Source organism: Tachypleus tridentatus, chromosome 4 (assembly GCF_004210375.1).
Source record: "Tachypleus tridentatus isolate NWPU-2018 chromosome 4, ASM421037v1, whole genome shotgun sequence".
Taxonomy (NCBI): Eukaryota; Metazoa; Arthropoda; class Merostomata; order Xiphosura; family Limulidae; genus Tachypleus; species Tachypleus tridentatus.
Genome location: NC_134828.1, coordinates 78,071,479 through 78,091,269, shown reverse-complemented (window position 1 = coordinate 78,091,269; position 19,791 = coordinate 78,071,479). Strand labels below are relative to the sequence as shown.

Sequence of the window (19,791 nt, the reverse complement as noted above, 5' to 3'; positions counted from 1 at the left end):
TATTACGATTTGAAAGTAATTAATAAAAACATTCAACTGGAACAATAATTCTCTTTTGTTTAAGAAATCTGGATTTCGATGACGCAATGAAAAAAGACCCGTGTACACATATATAAAAAATATCACGAGTCAGTGGTTTTGAAGTAAGAAACGAAATTGAAAGGGTTTTTTTCTCCAGATGAACAAGTCAAGTGTCTTCAAAATATTTTCGTCGTCTGTATGGGTTTTACGTTTATCTCTAAGCTATTTTGTTTACGAATATCTTGTGAAGTTTTGCATCTACGTTTCATAAGCAAAACTGTAACAATACATTGTGACATTCATCTTTAAAATATTCGCTTTAGTGAAACAAAAACAATGCTATTTTCTTCAACCAGTCAGTAAGTCCCACTATGGTAAACATCCCCCCCCCATTAAGTTTATATTCTGTAGATCTCCCCATAGTATCTACACAAATACTGAATGGTAGATTTCACGTACATAATAACAAGCTCTTGTGAGTGGGTGGATGAGATATTTCTGCATAACACTGGTGATCAAATAAAAGGCTGTAAACATACGAGCTCAGACACGCTGCAGAAATAGGCCTACTGAAAAGTATCGCATTAGAATAGGGGTTCTTAACCAGGGGTGCCCGCATCCCTAGGGGGTGCGAAGATGATTCCCAAGGGGTGCGAGGATGCCCATGAATAATTAAAGCAAATCTATATTTTTACATAAGAGTATGCTTTATATTTTTAGCTTTTTTTATATTTAAGTTTCCAGGGGGTGCGAGAAATGATTACTGATTTGAAAGGGGTGCAAACACTGAAAAAGGTTAAGAACCACTGCATTAGAGGTTATGATAGAGCATATTAACAGAGTGGAAGTTTGTTTTATGTAATGAAGTCTACATATTTTGTATTATACAATTAGATAAAAAACAACAACTTCCGAGTTGAGAGATCTCCTTCGCTCTGGGAAAACTGAATATGAACATAATTTATATTGCATCAAACATAGTTTACAGAAACCCAAATTTTCAGGCTTCAGTTATTGCATTCTTTTAAAATTATAGTTGTTGTCAAATCTCCAAAATCAAACACAAAATCAAGTGCTGAGGAAAAACAAAAAAAAACAGAAGTAATTACGATAAATCGTTTGTAAAATACATTTAAATACATGTTTCGTGTTACACATGATCAGTAAGAATCTGTGATAAGTATGTCACTGCATTCATTATATGAGAATAAGCGACGACCAAAAAAATATTTTTAATTACATCACTTAGAAAGCAAATAAACAACACAGGCGAGTTTTTTTGTACACTGTGTATGTGTGTTTAGCCACATCGAACTATCTGCTGAGTCCACCGAGGGGAATCGAATCCCTGATTTTAGCGTTGAAAATCCGTCGACTTACCATTGTACCGGCGAGTGACTTTTAGCACACCCCACAGTGGCACAGTGGATTTCGTTCGATATAAATGATGGACTCAATTCAGGTAACCGATTGCGCAGCTTTGTGTTAAATATACATATATACTGGGAAGTTCAGACACAGGAACGTAAAGTTGGAAGTACAAATAAATAATACATTAGAGGACAGTCATTAGATATTAAAAATGGTTATACGAAAGACTCCACACTTAAATGGAAGGGTGACTCCTCTTGGTATACACTGTTATAAAATTCATTTGCCTGATCGCACAATAGACGGTAAATATGAAAGACGAAGAAAAGTTAAACTACGAGCACACAAACATTAGAGCCACAATAAATCATGTTTTATTTTATTTTCCCCACTCTTTTAGGCGCCAGTATCTTCGCACAAAGCTTTCTCTTCCGCAACTGAACAAACAGACAAAATGTTATATTAACATACTTAAACTAACTCCTATTAAATTCTCCTTTATCTGAGGTGTACAGACATTTCTATCGTTGCTATTTCAATTCCTGTAGACTAAAAAAGCAAATATGTAAAGTACATAAGAAATACGTGTACTCGATTGGAAAGCAGCACAGAAACTGTAACAAACTTTGTAAACATATATCGTAAAATTGATAACGTATCTGTTACATCTCGAAACGTTCCTATTTTGTAAACAGCGCAGTTCCTGCCGATAAAATATCTATTGTCACGTACATCTTATTCGGTTATGTGCGCGGTTACTGAGCTGCTTACATCACGTAGTGTGTTTGCTAACACTTTTCGTAAACAGTAAAGGCCTTTAAACTGACCTGCTCAGTGTGAAACGTGTTTCCCTCTGCGATCTTTGATACACAGCTAACGTAACAACAAAAAAACAAGCTCCCTTCCCCCTGTTTGGTAGCCATTTTGGTTCTGCACAAGTTAATGCCACCTGCCATAGGGTCAACACGATGCCAAATTAATATATTTTCAAATCATCACCCTATATATAAAGATACTACGTTACATCTATTTTAAGATTTAAAGTATTCGTATTTTGAATTAATAAAATTATTTAAATATAGGTAAAGTTCACAATTAAAAATAGATACACATATAAAAAGTTTTAGTACATCCTCATTCCAGTATGGCATTAATTAAAAATAACAAAATCGGCTATTACAATGATTTACATAGTATATTCTTCTTGGTACAGTGGATATTCTAAAAACTATTAACCAGTATTAGTACATAAAAATGAACACAAAACTCACATTAATTAAGAGTATAATGAAACAATGGGAAGATCGAATATCCTAAAAAGATGGGGCTTGTTATAAATGTTAGTATTTTTTTTGTAATATCCTTTATCAAGAAGACACTCATCAGCTAAAAATTTTACCCATTAAACAAAGATAAAACAACGTCACGCTTCAAGTCCGTCTTAGGTTAAGAATAGTCATGTAGGCGGCTACTGACCGATTGCTTAGCAGTTCTAAATGAAGGAGGACAGGTATGCTTTTCATTTGTCTTTTAAGACTGGGAAGCTGTCTAGATGACTATTGAGTGATTGATTGTCCTCTTACTAGTCAACAGGTCTAAATAAATTAGGGACGATTCAACCTGAAATTTAAAAGAGCAAGTTAGCTCGTGTGTCGCACGAGGTTCTATTCAGATTCAGTCTCATTCCACACCTATAATCTCCCAGGATACCAAAAATAAACACGAAACTTTGTTTATTCTAAACCATCTTAAATATATCGATGGTATTAAGTATAAGTAAGAACATAAGAGAAGTATTTTTAATTAGTTATACTCATCACCAAGTTAGTTTTTAGTTTCACTCTTAATAATAAACAAATTATTTATTGTGAATAATATCTATTTTATTTAAAATTAACAGATGGTTTATTGTGAATATTATTTATTTTACTTGAAACAACAGATGGTATATTGTGAATATTATTTATTTTACTTAAAACAACAGACAGTTTATTGTGAATATTATTTATTTTACTTGAAACAACAGACGGATTATTGTGAATATTATTTATTTTACTTGAAACAACAGACGGTTTATTGTGAATATTATTTACTTTACTTGAAACAACAGACGGTTTATTGTGAATATTATTTATTTTACTTGAATTTACTCGTCATTCCAAGGAACTGATAAAACAGCAAGTTTTCTTTTTCATCTTGGAGTTGTTCAAGTGACCACATAACCAATTCAGTCTCCTTTAATTTTTATTTTTGTTATTAAGTTCAACGGTTTTTTGAACTAGCGTTTTGTTTCAACTTTGTTTTACATAAATGCGTTTTTTGTTGCACATCTTGTTTTGTCTCTTCAATTATAAACCTTTCACTTCGTTCTCATCACGTAAGTGTACAGACTTTCAGTAAGAAGCTGATTCTTAACAAGTATTTGTTTAGGCTAATCGATTTTGTTCAAAATGTCTACATAATATCAAGTAACTAACACTACTGGTTTTAGGACAACTGACTTATTAAATAGTCCAATAACTGAAATACGAGATGTCATTAATACAATAAGTTTTGAAATAAATCGAACAAAAATGAGCAACCTTGTAAGAGAATTTACATCTTTACTTTATCTTCCATAACATATAGTTCCCACTTGTAAAATAAAAGCTTAATCGTTAAATTCTTTTTAGTTGTACTAAGCTACACAATACAGTCAAAGAATAAAACTTAAAAATTTCTATTTTTGTGCACAAAAGGTGGTCAAGGTTAGTTTGTGTTTAATCTTATCGTACAGTGACTTTTCCTTCTTTCTTTTTTTCCCTTTTTGAACAAAACAGCTAAACATATTCGGAAATCAATTCCCCAAACCAAATAATTTTAAATCTCTCGTTAGTGTGCTTGAATCAAAGTATGTTTAGAATATACTATTTTGTAAGTTAAAATTTAAGATTTAGTATTTAAACTTTTTTAAAATAAAAATCATTTTTAGAAAGAAAAATTAAATGTATATGAGAGACACCTACCGCAGCAACTCTTTTTTACGTTTTCTCCTCCCCCTCAGCCGGCTCAGGGCTTATAATTCTAAAAATGAAGATTCGATACCCGCAGTGTGAAATGAGAACCCAGATAGCTCACTGTGTAACTTTGCACTTGACAACAACTTTAAATTGAAAACAATATTTGACTAAAAACTTAAACAGGTCACAAAACACTAGTTTACAAAGTTCAACCAAATATAGTTATAGTGGAATAGAGAATGAAAACCGTGACAGCCTAACTTCCGATCAAACCTTTAAAAGCTAGAAATATAAAATATAAACAAAAGACGACGTATAGTTTTACTGTTCACTTGATAAATTTTACAGGCAGCTTAGTCGACAAGTATATACCAGGTTGTCAGTATGTACCTATAGGTTTTATTCAGTGCAATTTATGCTAACTTAGAAACTTTACCCAAATTTTCAGACGAATGCTCTTAAAAAACAGAATGTTATTCAGTAGGATCATAAGTACACAATACAGTACAAGTCATATACTGTAAAAGTCATAATAATATACAAATTGTGCTAATCCTTTAAAATTCAAGTTTCAGGGCTTTTATTATGTTTCATCTGGAAAATTTCAGCTTTCAATTTAACTGTTCCCAATTTTTAGCTTTAAGAACAATTCGAAATAACGTTTAGACATATATAAAATAACATATAAAGAAGGCAGTTTTTCTCAGGAAAACCTGTCTCAGCGGTGGTGCTGGTGCTATAAATGAAACATAACTCCTTACCATCACTTAACATAATAAACACGCACAATTTAATCATTACCAAACATGTTAGATGATACCCATGAATAACTACATTACGATCAAGTATGCTACGTGATATTCCTGCATACTTTAATCACGATGAAGTATGTTACGTTATATTCCTGGATAGCTTAATCAAGATGAAGTATGTTACGTGATATTCCTGGATAGATAATCACGATAAAGTATGTCACGTGATATTCCTGGATAACTAAATCATGATAAAGTATGTTATGTGATATTCCTGGATAACTTAATCATGACCAAGTATTTTACGTGAAACTCTCAAATAACTTAGTCACAATCAAGTATGTAACACGATACTCCCAAATAACTTAGTCATGATCAAGTATGTTTTTTGTGCGAGTATTCAAGATTCGAGCAATCTCCTACATAACACACGCAATTAACATGAGAAGGAAGTTTGGATTGCAGGTATAACCTAGATAGTATAAGAGCTCGAACATAAAAAGTTTGTAAAAGTTAGTTGAACAAAAAAAAAATACTTCTACAAAAATAATAAGTTACAAAAGTTGCAAGTCCTTATAAACAAAACTGACAAAAATACTTATACAGAATTTGAAGAATAAGTAGCGCTGATGCTACAAATTTATTCCAAACTATTCAACAGACACGCTGCTTAAAATAATAAAAATACATATGAAATCCAATCTATTCCTCGATTCGCCACTCGTCACCGAGATATACCGGTTTTGGGGAATTCAACCCATCAGCAGTAACCCCATACAAGGACAAACTAAAACAGATTTGGCTTCTTATAGTGGCGAGTTACACATTACATAATTTTTATGTCTTTAGTTATCTTTTACTCATTATCACCATTTAAATTTATAATATTTTAATACAATTTTTTACCTAAACTAATAATTATAATGTTACAACAGTTAGTTTTATAAGACCTACATTTGTTGAGCATAAATATAATAAATTTTAACTACCTGACCTATGCATCATATGATTTCAGAACATAATAACATAGAAAGATTAGTAACATTTATACTGTAACATGCTCAATGTATGTTTTAAACGTTGTGTTCATTATTTCATTCTCATTTCCTAATTAATTAAAAGAACTATTAATTTTGATTGAATTCATTTATGTACTTCTTATTTATAATTATTAAAAATTTGCATTCATTTAAGTTATCTCAACATCAGATGGCACTGCATACACTAACTGCAATTATTAATAAAAAAATTTCACTCAATGAAAAACATTTCGATTCAGTAATAGCAAGCTTGCAATAAAATAATAGGCCTGAATATCTAACAACTATGTTTATTAGACACTGGTATTTTTTATACCTGAAACAACAGAAATGACTCATACAAAAAGTGTCCTATATACAAATAATAAGAGACATTCTTCACACAATAATAGCTACCGTGTTTTTCCGAAAATAAGACAGGGCTTATATTAATTTTCACTCCAAAATATGACACTAGGGCTTATTTTCGGGGGATGTCTTATTTTGATATATTAAAAAAATGAAGTTACAAAGTAAAACTATTAAACTAACCATTTAAAATAAACTATTATTAAACTATTAAACTAACTGATTAATACTTAAACAAACTAATTAACTAACTATTAAACTAATTAATAAATTAATTTTTTTATATTTCTTTCCTCTTCCTGCCACTCTTAACTAGGGCTTATTTTAAGGGTAGGGCTTATATTAAAACTATCCCCAAAAATCACACTAGGTCTTATTTTCTGGGTAGGAGAAACACGGTAGAATGGCCTTATACGCAATACATAATACGGGTATATTTCGCACAACAGCAACAGAAAAATATTTACACAACAAACAACAGCATTTTTATGGTGTTGAACGACATAAGGTGACCAAGTATTAGAAAACAACGATTTTCATCATTATTTCTAGATCTTTTGGTTCGCAGCAGGATTTCAGCGTTCATCATCACGTGACTACTACAGTTTTTATGAAGTTTAGACATAATTTGTTTTGAATTTCGTGCAAAGCTACACGAGGGCTATATGCACTAGCCGTTCCTGACATACAACTGAAAAGCGAGAAGGAAGGCAGCTAGTCATCATCACCCACTCTTTTACCTACGAATAGTGGGATTGAGCGACACATAATAACGCTCCCACAGCTGATAAGACGAGCATTTGGTATGACGGGAATTCTAACCCGCGACCCTCAGATTATGAGTCAAGCGCCCTAACCACCTAGCCTTGCCGGGCCTCATTGGGTAGAGAGCGGTTGAAATTAATTTTTGGCTAATGCCTATCATATACTAAACTTAAAGCCTCTGGTGTAGAGCACTGAGGTACGCCAAAAACTAACCTGAAACTATTTTTACATTCATGTTGATTCGAAATCCATAAAGAACAAATTAAGAGGAACACGAAAAAACTGTAGTCTAGAATGATTCTTTTTACCACGAATGACAAACTAGTTTTATTTACAAAATGAATAAGTGAAGTTTTTATACAACAACGTTTTCTACACAAACAATATCACTTTTAAAATACTAAATATATCGAATTTTTTTGGCTTGTTTGAAGTTAAACACAAAGCTACACAATAGGCTATCGGTGCTCTGCCCACCACATGTATCGAAATCCGATTTCCAGCGTTATAAGTCCACAGACATATCGCTCTGCTACTGGGATGCCAGAATTTTTTAACAAACGTCAAAAGGAAAAATTATTTTATTCTTCTATTTAGTGAAATGATTTTCAGAAATAAACAGACATAGCACTACAGACAAGTTGCATAACCTTTATTAACATGTAATGTAACTAAAATAACTAAACCAAACCAATCTCTTTAAAAAACCCAAAAATGAAATAAAAAAATAACCAGCTCCATGACTGAACATAAAATGTTTAGTTCTAATAGATTTTTGCATATTTATTAATATTTACACTTTTCACAGATCTCCTATAATAGTAATTTAATGTTACTTAAAATATTTGAAATCCACTGTGTGTATTTGTTTATGTTTTATCATATAAAATGTGGTTTGTATTGCTTGCTTAGTGGTAAAAGTTTTCTTATTTTGATTTTTTAAAAATTCTCACCAATCATTCGTCATAGGTGCTTATTGGTAGTATAATCTATCCCGGTACTATTGAAATGAGGAATGAGCTCATATATACTGACATTTATGTGTCCCTGAACTGTTAAACGTTAACATGAATTTTCGTAATGTTATTTGTCAACAACAAACCATGTTCTTCCACTCCACTTGTATATAATATGGTTGGAGCACTGGTTGTTTTTAACAGGTTACCCTATTAATATGTATACAACTCTTATGTCTACCACCAGTTAATAACGTATTTAAGTTTTAATAATCATCAAGTTCGAATTAATTTTCAGTCTGTTATATATATACTTGTGAATAACTTAAGCGAAAGCAAAGTAAAATACGTTATAATAACGTCAACCACACTACATTCGCCATATCCAATACGGACGATGTCTTTCGCGCATTATCAGCGCTCTTCATGTCTGTTGGACATAATAAAAATATCATTGATCTATACGCTATTTATAATACCAATTTTCACAAACAGAGATTCTTACAGTATGAGCCCGATTAAGTAAATGAAATGTAATAATTCTCAATTTTATTAAGCCATTTATAAATCAGATCTTAAATGTTATCTATGTATTTTATTATATAGCTTCATACCTGATACAAAAATGTGGAAGAAATATTTCAATATATAAACTGCTACTGATTTCTTTACAAGCACTCAATTTTTACTCATCTAGTCTCTTTCTGCACATCTTCTATGGTCATAAAGTGGTTATCAGATTTACAAAGTAACACCCACTTACATATTACCAATTTATTCTTATTATAATTAAACACACTCGTGTGCAAGTTACAGGTAAGAGGACAGACCTAGAAGGCATCTAATGCACGTGATATGTATTGGAATTTCACGTGATTACCAAACAACAGCTGCTCTATATCGATTGGAGCGTCAATACTGTAGGAAATTTAAGGATTAGAAAAGGGCTGTAAAACACAAAAGACTGAAGTGTTCACTATTTTCCGGTTCTGTAATGCTGCACAGATCGGTTAACAGTCAACACACGTCACCATTTAATAACCTATGACCATTAGCAGACAGGCACCCAACTGCTCAAATTATTGTAATAATAAAAACAATAACATGAAACTCTGTTGACACAGTAAAGGCCAATACATTACCCTCATTTGATGAATCAGTTTTAATGTAAGAGAAACATTATTGGTTCATATTTTCTCATGTAATTTGATAATATAAATAGCCTCTCAAACAAGCACTAACATGTCTGTCGTATTCCTGTCAGCCTGAGGAGCCCTAGAATTTGCGAAAGGTGTTCGTTGTGACAGAATATAGCAAACAGTGAGTGAGGTTTACACATTGTACTTTTATTTTCACTTTCACTCAAAAATATTTAACAATAATTACTAATATAATCTTCTCTCGACACTATGGTTACTTGAAGACTAGCTTGCTGGTTAATCAGTGTTTTTGAATAATAAAAATAGTCAAGAAATTAATAACATATATTGTGTTCAGAAACTAAATTACATACTGTTAAATAATCTTTACCCTACCTCTAATGTGCTGGGACATAAATTTTATGAAAAATTACATTTCATCAAATTAACGCACCTCATACTGTAACAACTGTAAAGCGATTTACTAACATGAATTACGGCTCAACCACTATAGGTGCTTAGTGTTATACAAAAGCTCTCGCTGGCATTAGAGACAGCATATATAGAATGACTGAAACACTTTATTTTCACTTAGATGTTCTCATTAATAATAACACCTAGCACATTATATAGATCTGCTAAGTTAACAACTACGTTTTATCATAATTTGATCACAAGTATATTACTTTTCTCTAGGGGTCTATTTTCTTAGTGGTAAAACGTCTTGTTTCTCGAAGACGTGACTAGGCATCACTGACGTTGTATCTCGTGGGGCATAGCTGGTTTCACGCTACTAATTGTTATCAAAGCCTTACTATTTGTAAAAACGTCGTGATTGCCAGTTATTAAGTTACTATATGCAAAAACAACTATTTGTAAATAAAGTATAAGATACATGTTTAAATGTTTACAAGTATTTCATACTATTTCATGATATCTCCGCCCATACATTTCCCAACATATTTTCAAAATCAATCATTAAATTTCCACAAATGATAAAATCCAAGTTTGTCTATTTTGGTCCTTGATGTTCACGCTTATGTTGTTTTTTAGAGTTAAGAAAATAGCATCAAACACCGAATATTATATTAAAACATTAACCCCTGTTTAATTTTCAATTAATTCCTACGATCTAAGATTGTGAACTTACAGTCATTTACATTCAGGCGTATATTTCTGATATTAGATAACATTAGATATATACATATGAACTTTAAAGAGACACACAGAGCACTTTATCTTAATAGGAATGCTGAAATATGTAAGAAAAAGTTTTGTAAAATTACAGAAATGTTTGTTTGTTTGTTTGTGAATTTCGCGCAAAACTACTCGAGGGCTATTTGTGCTAACCGTCCCTAATTTAGTAGTGTAAGACTAGAGGGAAGGCAGCTAGTCATCACCACCCACCGCCAACTCTTACGATACTCTTTTACCAACAAATAGTGGGATTGACCGTACATTATAACGCCACACACAGCTAAAAGGGTGAGCATGGTTGGTGCGACGGGGATGAGAACCCACAACTCTCAGACTACGAGTCGCACGCCTTAACCCACCTGGCCATGCCGGGCCTACAGAAATCTACAAATATCAAATCTAATGATTTGAATCATAGCGATTTTTTAACCTTCAAATGTGTAGTATAAAGAAATTTAATGATAGAGCTTCCATAATATTTGCACATATTTCATAACTTGTCCGATACGGTTTCCAAGTTTCTGAGTCCGATTTGGCCATGAAACGCTTTGGTTTGAAACGAAATATCATACAGAGTATTCAAGGAATACTAAATTACAAATTATGAGTGTATATCTGTATAAATTTTCAAAGACCTTGCTATGTATAACATTCTTTTTTTATATATATTATTTGTTAACATTTTCATTACGAGCACTTCTTTTACCTCTTCCTGACCCTTAATTTAATATTTGGAATTAATGTTATTAACACAATACTATACGACATAACAAACAGAAATATATAATTTCCTGGTTTTACTACCATTGTACAAGTGGCTATCCTTTATTCACATTTGTAATTTTCATATCAAAAAGAGAGTCGTCAAAATCGCACGTTTCCGTTAGTGAGGCCCACTTACTGGAATTTTCTATTCGACAGTGTACATACAAGCCAGTATAACATTTAGAACGAGATAAATGGGAAAGCCTTTCACTCTGCACTATAAATAACGTTTTTCTTACCTCACAAAGTGAAAGTTATGTTAAACACTTGGACAGCAATTAAAAGTGGAGTTCGTACATGGTGTTCATCAATTTAGAAATGCACGTTCATTTACTCCGTGAATGTCATATCAGAAACAAAGTCAACAAAAACATAATAACAAATATGAACAATAACAATAATAAACCAAGTCAAATAAAACCAAAATAACCATTCACCTACGTTCATAATTAAAACGTTGGTAACGTGTAAGTTCTATACCAATGCTTATAATCAACTGAATGTACTTTGATTCTTAGGAATAGTTTTGTTGTTGTTGAGCGCGAAGCAACACAAAAGGCTGTTTTTGACTGTTCACAAAGGGTATCAAAATCAAGTTATAAGCGTTTTAAGCCTACAGACTTACCACTGAGCCACTAGAGGGCTCAGAACGTAAGTTTCTAAGTCTTGGTGGTAACTCCTGTTTCTGTTAAGGCTACGCTGTTTTGTGTACGTGTGTGAAATGTCAAATATACCCACTCAACAACACAGGATTTAAATAAAATAATAATTCTTGAGCTTAGTAACTATAGTGACACAACATGTCTGTTTGGGGTATTTTTAATATGCATTCCACTGGTATAACAACTGGTTAATTTGCATCTTTCGATTAAGGTGTTTAATATTAGGTGTGATGTCATAAATACTTGCATATAAGTGCCCGCCCCCGCTAGTACAACGGTAAGCTACGGACTTACTATGCTAAAATCAAGGGTTCGATTTCCCTCGGTGGACTCAGCAGATAGCCCTATGTGGCTTTACTATCAGAAAAACACACACATCTACGCATATAAATGTCATCATAAAATAAATGAAACATGAAAAATTAAAATTAAAATATCACTGTAAATTATTAAAATCTTATTATATTAAAAAACATAATCAAAAGTGCAAGTATTCTATAAAACCTCAAAATTCTCAAAACGAAAAACATAGTTGTTCTTTGTTAACAAGACAGACAGGCTTACGAGTTGCCGTTCCAAACATCTACCACAAAAAACTAATAAAAAGAAAATTTGCAAGTAGCTGTTTACAGGATCTGGTGTTATTGATCGATCTAGTAACCTGTGGTGCACACATCAAACCTTGGATTCACTCTAAGACTTCTCTAAATATATCTTCAGACACTAAGATAAATTAAATATTCATAAACCGAACCATTAATTTTGACTACAGTGATTCGCCTTCTAAGCAACTGTTATTAAATATCAACATAGTCCTGAAATAGTACGCTGGCGTTTTTCTATGCTCTATTTGTTATTCGTTTTTACACTTAAATCGTAATTTTTGGCACATTTATCATAAAACTGAATTATTTTTCAAATCGCAAAACTGAGCAGTAAACATGTATCCGTTAACTGCTATATACAAGTTACATTCTCCAATAATACCTGAAAAAAGCCCTGTTGAGCTTGAAGTGTTTCAGCCAGAATTTGGCATGTTTTACAGCTTAAATTAATACAAGCGTTCAATGAAATTTTAGAGAAACAAAAACGAATACTTACCCGTCTCTTTGCTTATAAACGTCAGTTTCATACGAAAATATGTCCAAACTATACAAATCTAAACAGCAATTGAGAATATAAGAGAGTAAAAATGTAACAGAATAACTAACTAAATATTTCAGGTTGCCACGTGTTTATGGAGATAAACAATAATAAAATTCAGTTTCTTGAATTCAAACGAAATAAGTCAGCATGGATAGCTTGTACATCAATAGCTGGTTGCAAAACTTGTAGAACCCTTACTAACATATAGTATGAGCTACGTTTCTAACCTTCTCGATACACACAGATCCTCAAGGACAAAATACTACCTATTTACCATCAGAGATATGTAAACTATAAATAGATTTCAACCCCAGTCTCAAGTCTCATAAGTGCATGTGGAGATAAATGTTGTCCACCTTCAAGGCCTGCTGGCTCATGCAGGTTTGAAAATGTTATATTTAGATGACCTCGAGAAAAATCATTATATAGAAAACTAATATAAAACATTAAAAAAATAAAAGGATGGACAGCTAGTGCATACTACTTTCAATTTCAGAAAAATATTACCTGGAGAAAGGTAAATATATATATTTCTACCTTCTGGACAGAGTACACTTGTATACGCTAAATGCATTGTACTTAACGAACACTTTTGTTACCCTTTTACCCACCTGAGCAATTCACTTAAGAAATTCCTCGTGGGTACGAAGAAAGCAACAGCTGTGCTGATGGTTCGATGTGGCCATAAAGTTAAAGTTAAGCATCATGGTAAGAAAAACCTTCACCTGAAAACACGTGATGCACTTTCGTTTACAAAATAAAGATTAGAGATGGCTCAAAAAGGTAGCGGAACAAACTTTGTTTCAAATGTACATTTCGACAAATTTTCGTCATCATCAGGTACAAATAGTTTACCTCAAATTTTCAAATTGTCTTTTATGTCATTAATCTCTACTACATGTTGTTAACAAGAGCAAACGCAGCGTAGAAAATAACACCAAACAATTGATTCGATTTATTATTAAATGGGAGATTAATTTTATAACTTAACCGGAAGTTTTAAACTGAAAATAACACTTGTCGGTGACAACTCTTCCTCTACTTTATCGAGAAAAGGACATGGTGCTTGCAAGTGAGAAATCGACTTAATTGCTGTCGAATTTTTAATACAGCTTAAACTTGCAGGTGACAAAAACTTGAACTGAATAAATGTTGACTGTTTAATACAGTTAAACAGTTATGGAAATTACTGTATCATATAATTATTTTTTACGATAGTCTTCTATGTGAAAATTACCAACGCATGAGGTATTTGATAATTCTAAAGATAAAGTTAATAAATAAAGTTTGATTAGAACATGAGACCATTTTCATTCACGTTGTCAGACGTAAAATAATATTAACTCACTTCTTGTTTTTTAGCTCGACCACTCAATAATGTCAAAACTGAAGAACAACTAAAAGTTTCGAACTCTTAATTTAATGGCTTTATATCGCGAACAAGAAAAAAAAATTAAAGCCAAGTTCTAAATACTAAATCTGAATATTTAATAAGATTTGGTTGGGTGCATTTTGCTTTACGCTTTGATAGTTTGCAGTAAAACCCAAAAGAAAAAGAAAGCGTGATGGGTGTTAATTAAAGCTACAACTACTGCATTAAAACAGCTTTCACAGCTAGCTACGAACATACAAAGCTGTCTCTGATGGCAGTCTGAATCATTGATCCAGCTAAACTGATGAAAACTGAAATTACAGTCCACAGCTCTTTACGATACTGGTTACATTACATAATATAATACTGTTCCATACTACAACATCCAGTATGTAAATAGGTTTCTTTTTATACTAATAATCACATTATAAAATGTATTAGTTCATTATCGACAGATACCGAAATTAATAGACTAATGAAATGATACAATTCATAATCTTATAACTGTCTCAATGTCTTGCAAAAGTTATCTTAAATCTTGGTTAGTTTAACCCTGGATTCTTATTAAAGAAACAGCCTCACTTAGTTGCCGCCAAGGCACTTTGTAATTAGCCAATAAATTTATTGCATAAGATTTAATACGCCATACCGTCACCAGATTATAACCCTTCTTACGAGGTAGAACTGTTTTTTTTTTCATGTTTTATGTGTTTGTTTTTAGAGCACAGCCACATTGGACTACCTGCAGTTTCCATCGAAGAAATCGAATATCGGATTTTAGCATTGTAACTTAACGCTGTCTCACCGGGATCCATCTTTCACGCCATATAAATGTTTGTTCAAAACTTATATCCTTTTGGCACATTTCTAGCTTCGAAAAAAAATGTTAGGCAGGTTTTGACACTTTTAAACTTAACACTAATCTAGAATAAATCTTCGTGGCAACAGCATACAACAACAATAAAATTTTAATAATTACGCCACCAGCTACGAAATGAATGATCTTTCACAACCCCATTCTTCTACTAAAAAAAACTAACAAAAATGATCTTTTCAAGCTAGCACTATAAATAAAGGTATTAGTTGTACATATTAAAACATTAAACACAAAGTATTTCCAAATACGCAGGTAAATTATGTGTATAACAACATACAATAAACATCGTTACACTTTATTAACAGTAGTTCATAATTTTAAAGTTTAAAAAGTTCATGGTTTTGTAAACGTACAAAAAACATTTTATAGATCGACAGAGAAAAAACAAAATTAGTGATGATTTCAATACCCTTGCATGCGTAAATATTTCGTGAACAATTATCAATCGCGTCTTTACAGTATTACCTTATACGTTACAAAAATTTGTTTTTGTTGTGTGTTTTTTAAGCACAATGGGCTAACTGCGAAGATCGAACTCCTAACTGTGGTGTTATAAACACTCCTGTCCACCGTTGAGTCACCATGTACAACCAATTTTACGAAAGTTTGTTTTAGAGCAAAGTCAGATTGGGCTATTTGCTGTGTCTACTACGAGGAATCGAACTCTGGATTTTAGCTCTGTAAATCCGTAAGCGTATCGCTGTCCCACCTGTAGACTTTTGCAAAACTACAGTTAGCTGAGTTCACCCATTACGCGGATAAAAGCGAAACTAAAACTAATTTGAAAGAACCACAGCACGTCAAACAACAAATCTTGACAACTATACAATTGTCACAATTATCTCGTCATCACTGATTATACAATTATCAATGTAAAAATAATAATAAAGATGTACATTATTTAATTTGAGATGCAAATTATAGGATTTAAACCTTTTTTACTATCTAATTAATATTTTACTATATACATATATCAATAGTAGCATGTATTTCTCTTTTGAAGAAAAACTGATGATGCAAACAAAATTTTGAAATATGTAAAGAGTCAAATAAATTATAAACCCAAGACAGAAAAATTTAGTAATAAATTGTTTACAGTGTGTAATGTGTCTTGATAAACATTGTTACAATCAAACAAAATTAATTCATATTACGACAAAGTGAATTTGGTGGTAGCGCTCACTTGTAACTCAAACCGTAAATAAATCGTTCGCTTTAGAGCTGAAAAAGATCCTAACTGTTGCAATAAAACCTAAAAGCAGGCACTTATCCCATAAAGGGTTACAGTCAAAAGCAAGTACATGTTACAGACTTAACTGCATAAAATAAAACAAACACCAGCTCTATAACATTCATTCAATAATAAGCTCTCCAGTTCTGAACAGATGAATATGAACAAAAGCTGTATATTTCTTTAGATCAAATTTCACGCAGCAATAAAGTAAGTATACATGCGACGCAAAGTAGTAACTAACTACGTCTGCACATGGCGCCATATATTCTGTTGCATAACCTAGTACTACACTCAATCGCTCATCAGAAGAATCATGACCAACATTACCTGAGTTATGATTAACACGCAACGTATTATTAAATTAAATATACTATGTTACACTGTATCATCTAGAGTCGGTACATCGTTAGCGTTATTCCAATTATTTTCATTAACGCATGCAAACAAGTACAATTACCATATCTGATCATATACCGCAATCACTGTTTTCTTTAAAATCTATGTAGAAGCCGATTAATTAAACAATTTTTATTACTTTCAAGAACTTAACCCTAAGGTATTATATCATTTCAAGATTGCATTAACTCATTAGTAGAAACTGTACAAATTATTGTTATTCATTACATGATACAAAAATTACGTGTAATAATCTTCATTTCATAGCATTCGTTTGCACACACCTTCAAACATGTTCATAACCCTAGAAAACACAGCCTGCTGTAAATCAACAAAAAATAGTAGTACTACTCCAACTCCAAATCGTTAATGGTGTCTCTACGTGCCAGACTAGGATACGCCTAGAAATAGCCCTCTAACATAGATTAGACGCATTTATTTTTAGTATGGATTAAATATTAACCGATCATAAACATAACCAAAAATACTATTCAACCAACACAAATGTTTCTATTTTTGCTAGGGAATTTAATTATTTGAAAAGTCCACATACCTCTTTTTCAGTATTAAGCTATTCTTAGCAAGAACTGTGAAACCCCTTACTGAAGTTAATTAAAGTAGTGCCAACACAAACGGGAAGTAGCAAGCAAACATCGATGAGTACAAGAGAAAACGTAGTGCGCAAAATTACTCCATAAATTAATACATTTTATAATCAATTAGTACATTGAAGGAAGTTAACTTATTTGCAACCTGTAAAGTTTTCTTTGATATAAATTTTAGTGGTTTTGAAGACTCTCTATAAGTTGAAACACGTTATACTGTCCGTGCTTTAGGCTTACATGTGTAGTATATGACGTCAAACGACTAGGAGCCCGCCCAGCTGTAGACGTCTCAATACAGACTCGCTGACAGACTTGCGTAGGAACCTTGGTAACCGCGTGATTAGAGACTTAGAAAAAATGTGTACCTTTGGATCATAGATTGTAAAGAAATATTTTCAATCTAACATAAATATATGTAGACATTCAAAATTACAAAACAGTTTAACATTTGCGTTGCATATCAATCAACGCTTTTTTTGGTGAGAAAAATGATCAGGAAAAATAAGAAAAAAAATTAAACGAAATCTGTTTGGTTTTGGTGTTTTTTTCAGTTTTTGAATGTGTATATGTGTGGGGAATAATAGGACAAATAAAAATGCAAAAATAGTAAGAGAAATATCAACTAATGAGAAAAAAATATACCAAAAAAGATATAAGATACACATACAGAAGATCTCAGTCACACCATACATGCTCGCCCTTTCAACCGTGAGTACGTTATATATGACGTTCAGTCCCACTATTCGTTAGTAAAAGAGTAGCCCAAGAGTTGGCGGTTGCTGATGATGACTAGCTGCCTTCCCTCTGGTCTTACACTGCTCAATTAGGGATGGTTAGCGCAGATAGACCTCGGGTAGTTTTTCACAAAATTCAAACCAAACCAAACCACATACAGAAGGACATAAAAATGTATTAAAAAAAAAGAAAAATACAAAAGATACAAAAACACAAACAAGTGGAAAGAAAGAAAAATATTACAAATTAATAGAGTTCTGGCTGAGGGCTTGTTGTTGTTGTTTTGTTGTTTTGAATTAAGCACAAAGTCACACAATGAGCTATCTGTGCTCTGCCCACCACAGGTATCGAAACCCGGTTTTTAGTGTTGTAAGTCCACAGACATACCGCTGAGCCACTGGGGGGCCTGACTGGGAGCACAGTGCTATGTATGTCTGCGGACTTTCAACGCAAAAATTCGCCGTGCGACGCAGATAGCCTTTTGTGCAGTTTTGTGTCTAACCACGAACAAAGAAAGAAGTTCGGGCTAAATATTTATGAAAAAATCTTTAGAGATAGCGTTTTAATTAACCGTTGTTTTACTAAGATTTATTAAAACTTTTTGAGTGTGAAACTAATTTAATTTAGTTAAGCCTAATGATACTTCTATTAATGATGACGTCAAACATTTAAAACGTAAATTTCTAATTTAATCGCATTATTAAACGGTACTTACAAACATATAAAAATTAGCAACTTAATTTTACCTAATAAACTTTATTTTTCAGATTTCATAATGAACTTCAACACTTCATTAATATTTCTGAGTTGAATCACTAGTTGGTGTTACAAAATTCGTGGTTGTTTTTTTTTTTGCAATTATTCGTAGAACGCTGAGAAAGAAGACTATTAAACAAACCTATAATTTTTACACAATATCTTATCAATGAAAGAATAGAAAATAATATGTTTATTATTTAACGTAATTAGAGTTCTACTAAACTAAACTCATTATCATATCCTATTTCAAGGGTTTCAACAGGCAAAGTATTTTGTTACCTACACGAACTGTGAAAGGACAACCAGAATAAACGTTAAATGCATAGTCATAACCTCAATCAATCATCGGATGAGAAGAATCTTCAATGTCCAATAAAAATTCTGAAATAACATAAGCAGTAATACAATAGCAGGTGCATTTTTAAGCAGTGGTTTGAAATAAATATTCAGTTTTTTTAATATATGCATTCTAAAGTCAATTAAAATGACATATTCTAATAAAACCGGTACCAAATTTAACCACTATTTGTTATCAGTCCGATCTTTGGTTTTCCAGCTTATAATATTTTAACTAAATGTTCTGCTACTGATTTGATCTTTTATGCTGTAGAGTTTATGACGCTGCCATCCTGAATTCTGGTTTCCTTAGCAA

At 32.2% G+C, this 19,791-nt stretch overlaps 1 protein-coding gene across 10 annotated transcripts in view; it reads right to left on the bottom strand.

The window, feature by feature from the left end:
* Positions 1-17,845, bottom strand: part of LOC143249504 (myocyte-specific enhancer factor 2C-like) — a 161,791-nt gene extending 143,946 nt beyond the window's left edge. For 6 of the 10 annotated variants that reach the window (XM_076499452.1, XM_076499449.1, XM_076499453.1 and 3 more), the window contains exon 1: positions 17,594-17,839. The gene's annotated coding sequence lies outside the window, so the exon portion shown is untranslated. Of the gene's footprint in view, positions 1-17,593 lie in introns of all 10 variants that reach the window. The other 4 variants (XM_076499465.1, XM_076499457.1, XM_076499466.1 and 1 more) reach the window with 3 other exon arrangements.
* Positions 17,846-19,791: the final 1,946 nt, after the last annotated feature.